This window comes from Tupaia chinensis, unplaced genomic scaffold, assembly GCF_000334495.1.
Source record: "Tupaia chinensis unplaced genomic scaffold, TupChi_1.0 Scaffold139767_1, whole genome shotgun sequence".
NCBI classification, from domain to species: domain Eukaryota; kingdom Metazoa; phylum Chordata; class Mammalia; order Scandentia; family Tupaiidae; genus Tupaia; species Tupaia belangeri.
This window is the reverse complement of record NW_006199647.1, coordinates 2,623,404-2,631,894: the sequence shown is the minus strand read 5'-3', so window position 1 is coordinate 2,631,894 and position 8,491 is coordinate 2,623,404. Positions and strand designations below refer to the sequence as shown.

The 8,491-nt window shown below is 39.7% G+C and overlaps 1 long non-coding RNA gene across 1 annotated transcript in view; it reads left to right on the top strand.

The window, feature by feature from the left end:
• LOC106736411 (uncharacterized) overlaps positions 1-8,291 on the top strand; it is a 9,276-nt gene extending 985 nt beyond the window's left edge. Inside the window, exons 2-3 of the long non-coding RNA XR_001371424.1 lie at positions 1,623-1,755; positions 8,210-8,291. This is a non-coding gene — a long non-coding RNA (uncharacterized LOC106736411). The remainder of the gene's footprint in view (positions 1-1,622; positions 1,756-8,209) is intronic.
• The last annotated feature ends 200 nt before the right edge of the window (positions 8,292-8,491 follow it).

Here is an 8,491-nt window from a genome sequence, read left to right as displayed (position 1 = left end):
CATGGACTTATTATTTATTTATTTACATTCATTCACATGGACTTATTATTTTTTTTGGAGAGGTTTTTGCTATAGGCCGTGTGCTCTTGCCAGACAGAGACAGACAGACAACGAGAAATCACCCCCCCGGGGGATGGCCACGCAGCAATCTCTTCTCCTCCATTCTCCTCTTGGGATCTTGGGCATGCACACACATGCTCGGCGTGAGTTTTAAGCCACCAGGTCCGGGATGCGAACCGCAGTCGACTATATGGGAGTCCAGCGACATAGCCATTACACTAACTGCTGGTCTGGCCATGGACTTATTTTAAGATGCGGTTTTCAGTAGTTAGGAACTCAAGAGTATCTGTTCCACACAAACAATCTCTGTCTCTGTTTCCCATACAGTCTCTCTTATTTGAAAAGGGGTCTTAAAGAAGTTCATGAGAAAAGCGTTGATGAGAACTATGTATGGATTTCAGTTTTTCCCTACCAAGATAAACTTGTACTTTAATTTCACGTTTTTGCAGGAACTTGAAGTCCCTTCATACACACGCTGTCTCCTTCTGTCATACATACCTCACGTGCAGAGGCTCTCAATCACATACAGCCTCTCACACACAATCTTTCAGTCTGTGTACATGGTCTCTATCACACAATCTCATACGTATTCTCTCATGGCCTCCCAATAGTCTCTTCCCAACACAGTCTTATCACAAATCAGAAAATCAAACCTTTGAACACCCAGAGGACAGCATTTAATACTATATTTGTATAATCAGAAACAAATGCTACCATGGGAACCCAGTAATAGCCCTCATAGACCTTATTTCTTTCCTCTAATGACATTTTCACTCTTGAAATTTCAGTGTAATTCTTAGTAGTGTTTCTTAAAATGACGATGGCTATAGAGTGTGTGCACTCACCAGGGAGAGAGAGAAGGAAAGGGAAAGTGAGAGCACCCTCCACGGGATGGCCAAGCAGAATCCCTTCTCTCCCCTTCTCCTCTTGGCATTTGGGGCATGCGTGTGTGCACACCTGGCATGTTTTTCAATCCTCTGGGTCTGGGAGTCAGATCATGAAGAAATCCATGTGAAATCCAGCCACCTTAGTCATCACATCACACCACGATCTGGCTCCAGAAATGTTCTAGAATACACTGGTCTTTGCTTCTTTTCAATTATTTGAGAAGTGCATTATTCAGTATTTTAACAGGTGTTCATTGTTTGCTTCTTTTCAATTATTTGAGAAGTGCATTCAGTATTTTAACAGGTGTTCATTGAACACTACTAGGTATTAGGTCCAGGTCTAGGTTCTACTCTCCTAAAGCTACCACTTTAGTCTTCTAATGCTGTTATAGTCTGCTTCTCTTGGCAAAAGCCAAAAACTTTCATTAAGGAGTGGTCAGAATCCTTGATTTTCACCTGGGACTGAAGTCAGAACCTTTTCTTAGAATTGTCTACCTTGTGTTTAGTAAGTGCGTTTCTCTTTGGACTGTTATCCTTTTGTTCATAGAAACTCTGTTTTTTATTTGAGATCTAGAGAATCACCTGTTTAAACAAATCTAACGCAAGTTGAGCATCCCTAGTCCCCAAACTCCAAATCTGAAATGTTCCAAAATCTGTAATTTTTTTGAGCACCAGTGTACGAACAAGGGGAAAAGTCCACACCTGATTCCTCATGACAAGTAGTCGTTCAAATGCTACAGTACGAGGACTAGATGGCGGCACAGCTGTGAAGAGTGACGCTCTGAGGCTGACCCACGTGAAGGTCCCGGTAAGCTCATGGAGACCTTGAGTGTCCAGGCCCTGTTCTGGACACTTTCTATTTCTCTCTTTCAGTCACTAAAGAAAACAAAAAATGTTTTGATACAAAGATATTGTATAAACTTATTTTTAGGTTATGTGTTTAAGATATAAAACACAAGTAGTTTTCTGTTTAGGCTTGGGTTCTATTCCTAAGATATCTCATTGTGTTTGTGCAAATATTCCAAAATTAAAAAAAAATCTAAAATACTAAACACTTCTGGTCCCAAACAGTTCCAGTAAGTGATGCTCAACCTGTAGTAGCATTTTCCACAAAAGACACTTTTGGGTTACCTCCCAGATCACTCACTTTCAAGCACATTTAATGGGAGAGGAGAGCCATATTCTCTCTGCTGGGTGAGAATAACCATCATCGCCAGTCTCCCATGGGAAACAGAAGGTGGTTATTACCTAGGCAACTATAATGTGTTTGTCTCTAATTGTATGTAGTTTACTTGTGATTTCATTGAGAGTATCATCTTGTGTTTCCCCAGGAATTAATAAGTGATGAGAAACAGATGCACAGTCAAGGAGTGGCCTGTGTAGTGCAAACATGACTTGCACAGTTGCTATGGGAACGGGGTTTTTAACCTCTCACTTTTATGCCTTTGTTATCTTATTATTAATGTTCTTTCACACCATTTCATTTGTAAATTCTTTCCAGAGGGAAAAATGAGCAAATCAGAGTGATCTGTATTCTTGGTAATTTAGGCTTGAAAAACAAATGAGCTATTTGTGGATACTACCCCAAACTTCGTCTGTCAGTTTGAGTTTTGACATACACACTGTCATGTTGTTTAGAAGCTTTCTGTGCTTTAATTTCTGCCTCTTGCATGATTTTTCATGTGCCCCCTTCCTATTTAGCAGAGGCTTCAATATGGGAACTTAATTTTGAGATGTTTGGAATCTTAGCAAAAATTTCAGAAAAATGCAATGGTTTCTGGACAATTTATGTTAATATAAAACTGATTAAAAGTTTTTTTTTTTTTTTTGAGAGTTTTTTGCTATAGGGCGCGTGTGCTCACCAGACAGACAGAGAGAGATAGAGACAGAAAGCGAGAAGTCACCCCCCAGGGGGAATGGCCATGCCGCAATCCCTTCTCCATTCTCCTCTTGGGATCCTGGGGCACGCACACGCGCGGCATGAGTTTTAAGCATCCCAGGTCCAGGACACAAACCGGGGTCGACTACATGGGAGTCCAGCGACATAGCCATTACGCTAACTGCTGGTCCCAACTGATTAATATGTTAATTAGCTTGAAAAAGAAGTTATTGGAGAACCTTCACTTCTTTTAGCATTCTTTTGGTTTAAAGGAGTTGTGTCAGACCGATGCTGAACTCATACTCTCTCAGTGTTCCCTAGCTTTCCCTGAGAGTCTATTCTGAATTGAAGAAGGAGAAATTTGCTTTCCCCTTGTAGTTAATTTCCATCCTCTGCTTTATTTCCTTTCTCTAATACCAGATGTACTACTGAGTTCTCTCTCTACAGTAAGAATGTACATTAAGAGTTATTTTCATTAAAAGAAATATGTTGAGAAAGCTATTTCAACTCATTAGAGGAGGAAAACAAGGGATGTGCAAACTAAGTACCTATTTAATGTCCCTTAGCAGGTTTTAGAATGTGGAATAAGACCCGATGTCGGCAATACTTTAGGGAAATATCACTAGTTCATCTCAGTCATTTCTGTCGCTAATGGCTGTGTAACTGGAGAACGTTCTTTTGGCAAACATAGCCTGAAACCCCAAAGATAACCATACACTCTGGCCTACTAACCCTAGACCTAGGAAGTAATTGAAAAGGGATGGAGAATGAGGAGAAGATGGTTAAAGGGTACTAAGTTTCAGTTAGTAGGAATAAGCTTTCAAGATCTATTGCAGTTTGGTGACCTACTTAATAATGATGCATTGTATATTTTGAAATTGTTGAAAGGTTAGACGTTAAATGTTCTTATTACATCAAAAATGGTAAGTCTGTGAGCTGATAGATATATTAATTTCCTTAATCATTTCATATTGTATACATATATTGGCACATCACATTGTACCTCATGAATATACAATTATCTATTAAAAATAAGAATTTTAAAAAAAGCAAAAGAAGGAAAAATTGAATAAAGATTTTCAAAGCAAAACTACAGTGGAAAGTTGAAAATAACCTACCTGTCCTCTTGTATGGCTGAGTAAACTCTGGTATCCTAACACACATGTATAAGGCCTTAAAATGGTAAAGATGAAGATTTTGTATCAGCATGATAAATATTTTCTATATAAAGTGGAAAAGGCCCTTGATCATGATCAGGGCTAGATGAGGCCATAGGTGGACTGTGGTATTGGGACCCTATTGGATAATGTTTCTTTCTGTTTGTCTGTCTCATGTCTTATTTATTTAAATAATTACATAAAATTTTAAAAAGCAGGGACCAGCATTTGGCATGGTGGTTAAGGAACTGGATTCCTACGTGGCCAATTGCAGTTCGAGTTCTTGACCTGGTGGCTTGAAAATCACGGTGGGCACCCAAAATCCCAGGAGAAGAATGAAGGAGAAGGGATTATGGTGTGGCCATCCCCACTGGGGGTGATTTCTCACTTTCCCTCTCTCTGTTTCTCTCTGGCAAGAGCACAGGCCCTATGGCAAAATCCTAAAAAAAAAAACACCCAAAACTTAAAAGCAGAGACTGACAGTGGTAGAGCCAGTGACTCAGTTATGTTGTATCCCAAGAGCCAGAACAAGATTAAAGACTTAGCTGTGCTTGGCTTAGGGAAAAAGTCTTACAAAAGTACAATTGTATGAGCATCAGCACAAGTCAAATTTAAAAGAGAAATTTCTAAAATAATTTTATTTTTGCGTGATGAAATTATAGGGAACATATTTCCTTACAAAATTAATTTTAGTATTATAATTTGAAATAAATGATTTTAAGAGATTTGCATCTGTTTTCCTTGTAAAATGGGATATCTAGCACTCCAAGTCAGGTGGATTCAATTTCATAGCTGAAAGTTCTATTGCCTTTGTTGAATAATTTAGTTCTCCAATGGGTTTGGATCTTTTATTCATGCTCCAGTCAATAATTTAGAATCTGAAAGGCGTCTGTCTAAGAGGCAGTTTAAAGCAAACTCCCACCCAATGTAGGGATCCCTCTACAACATTTTGAATAGACGGTTACTCTCCTTTTGCTTGAAGGCTTCCACTATGGGAAACTAATTACTCCATGATCTGTCTGCTTAATTAGTGGGTAACTCTAATCATTAGGATGTTTTTTCCATCTACTGAATTAAATCTATATGATCTTGGGACCAGCAGGTGATATGGTAGTTATGTTGCTGGACTCCCACATGGCTGACCACAGTTTGAGAACTGGATCTGGTGGCTTCAAAATCACACCAGCTGCATTTGTGTGTGTGCCCAAGATCCTAGGAGAAGACTGAAGAAGGGATTGTGGCATGGCCATGGCCTTCCCACCTAGGGGGTGATTTCTCACTTTCTCTCTCACCGTGTGTGTCTCTCCCACCGCAAGCACACATGCCTAAGGTGAAAACCTCTAAACAAACAAACGATATACTCTTCTCTGCCTATTGGTTTTAATTCATTCCTGAAGTATAGATATATACTTCATTCCTGAAGAACAGATATATTTTTCTCTCTCCAAAAAAGTGTTTTAGAAAAAAAAATTTTTTTGGAGTGTTTTTTTTTTTTTTTTTTTTTTTTGCTATAAGGGCGTGTGTGCTCGCCAGAAAGACAGAGAGAGACAGAGAGACAGAAAGCGAGAAATCACCCCACCCCCCCGGGGGGGGGATGGCAACACCATAATCCCTTTTCCTTCTTTCTCCTCTCGGGATCTTGGGCACACATGCACATGCGCCCGGCATGAGTTTAAGCTACCAGGTCTGGGACTCGGAACGTGGCCAGCTCCAGGGGAGTCCAGCGACATAGCCATTACACCAACTGCTGGTCCCTGGGAAATATTTTAAAAGGTAAGATTTGTCTCAGACTTTATTTTTTCAACTGTTACTTATGGATAGATGTTGTATTTGTCTATTGTCATCTGTATCTACTTTTTTTTTTGTTAGATAAACCATATTTATTATCACAGACACCATACTCTTTTTTTGTATTAATGGTACCCCAGCTTTTTGTTTTTTCATTGACCTATCTCTTTTTCACTCTCAGCCTGTGATTTCAGTCAAGTTGACTCCATTCCCAAGTCTACGAGTGGAGAATATGACCTTTATTAAGTGTATCAAGTACATGTTACCCTCCTGACCTTCTATAGTTAGTGATTGGCTTGAATCAGGCCTGTCAGGGCCAACGAAACTCAATTCTGGAAACTCAATTCTGGGACTTCTGTTTGTATGACAGGAAAAGTAAAATCTTGTCTACAGGCTTAGTGTGTGATAATTTGAGCTTGGCATTGCAGAAGAACCATGTAATAGGGCCTAAGAACTTTTTTAGCCAGCTGCTCTTAGAAGTTAGAGCTACCTCTGTATGCTTGCTTCAGTTCTGTGAGTCAGGAAGTCTAAAGCCATAATACTTTTACTCCCCCGCCCTTTTTTTTTTTTTAAACTCAAGCCCTGTTGATTGCTTTTCATTGCTTACTAGAGGAGTCAGTGACAAAACTCTAACCTGGGATACTAAAGTTATTCTCATTCTGCAGAAATTTAGACAGTTCATTTAAAGTTTTTGCTACTGAATTTCGTCACTAGTAAAATGGCCAGGTTCAACTAGACAATTTGAAAAACCTCTCTCTGCTTTTAAGTTCTGTGGTTTTTATATGACTTTGCTCCGAAATTTAACCTGAGTGTCTTGACTGCTGTCTTTTGCATTTATTCCAATTAGTCAAGTTGTTTTGATTGAATAACTTTAACAACTTTATCTTTACATTCTGAGGTATATACAATGTTAAGACTATGTGATGAAATAATTTCCTTTTACTCAGTGAAACCTGGGTCTATTATTCTTTTGTCTTTCAATTTTTATTTGGAAAAGTTTCAGAGTCATCGCCTAAATCGGCGAGGTGTTAATAATTTGCCATACTAGCTCTCCTGTGTGTGTTTTCCTGAATATACCCATTTCTTCAACGTGTTTTACAATAACATATGTGGCTGGATGGTGGTGCAGCAGAAATGTTGTATTCTCTGAGGCTAATGCACATGGGAAGATTTCAACTTAATGTCTGGTGATCTGGGCATATGTGTGCCCATGATCTGGACTGGCTAAAGCTGGCGATGGATCATGGCATTGAGACCCTAGTGGGGTTACCTGTTTCTTTCAGAAGAATGAAATAAATTAACTTTAAAAAGAGCATATTATGAAGAAAACTAAAGACTTCTGATAGGAGTGCTGTCTTTCCCTGGGAACATTTAGAAGGATTTAGAGAAGTGGGGGTGATATAGAGTAGGGATTAACAATTCTAAATCTTGACTACCTGAGTTTCAGTCCTGACTCTTTCTAATTCTTGTTTGTCTTATCTGTAAATATGCACATTACAGCTCCCGAGTTTATACCCAGACATGTTCTCTAGCATTCCTATGTGAGTGAAGCTGACAGTATGAGGTGCGCTTTCATTTACATTGCATTTAGGAAATCTCAGTTATCTCTGCTCTGCAAGTGAGCTTGGATCTCGAACTTCCTCTCATAGGGAATACATTAGTGGAGAGCTTAAAAGAGAATGCAAAGACCAGCAGGTAGCATGGAGGTTAACGACTGGATCCCACATGGCCAACTGAGTGATTCGATTCCCAGACCCAGAGGTTTGAAAAACATGCCAGGCACGTGTGCATGCCCCAAATCCCAAGAGGAGAGTGAAAGACAAGGTATTGTGGTGTGGCCATCCCCTGGGGGGTGATGTCTCACTTTTTATTTCTCTCTCTCTCTGGGTGTGTGCACATGTCCTGTAGCAAAACTTAAAAAATAAAAAATAAAAAAAAAATAAAAAGGATATAAAGAGCCGAAACATAAATTAAAAAAAAAATTAGATATTTCTAGCTGGGTAAGAAATCAGATCCCAAATAGCATCTGCCAATATGGTACTGGCAGATGTAAACCTACACCCAAGGAAGCAGATGGGTTTCATCTCATGTGCCAATTACTGGAGTGATTGCCTGGAATACTGAGAACGCTTGTGAGAATTCATTGGGAGGAATGATTGCCACGGCATGGGAGAAACAAATGATGGCATTGTGCCATGTTGGTATGGCCCGAATATGTCCCATGTTCATATAGTTAGACCTAATGGCCTAAATGATAGTATTAAGAGGCAGAGCCTTTAGAAGGTGGTTAGGTAACGAGGGGAGCACCCTGATGGATGGAATTAGGGAGGGCTAATTGAAGGACAGGAGGGAATGGGTTTGTTCTCTGGTGCTCTTCTACCATGCGATGATGCAGTGTTCGTCTCCTCTTCTGCTTCTATCCCTTCTGCTACTTGAAGACACAGCTTTGAAAGTGCCATCTTGGGAGCAGTCAGGGACTTCACCAGACGACCAACCTGTCAGTGCCTTGATCTTGACTTCCCAGCCTCCAAAACTGTAAGAAATAATTTCTATTACTTATGATTACTCAGCCTAAGGTATTTTATAGCTACACAAGTGGACTAAGAGGTATATTTGCCAATTGTGGTTTAGATATGAAGGACAACGGATGCAATTTTCAGACATGAAACATGAACTTGTCGATTGGCTAGTGAATACTGTCAAGGCCAAGAGTAGAGAGG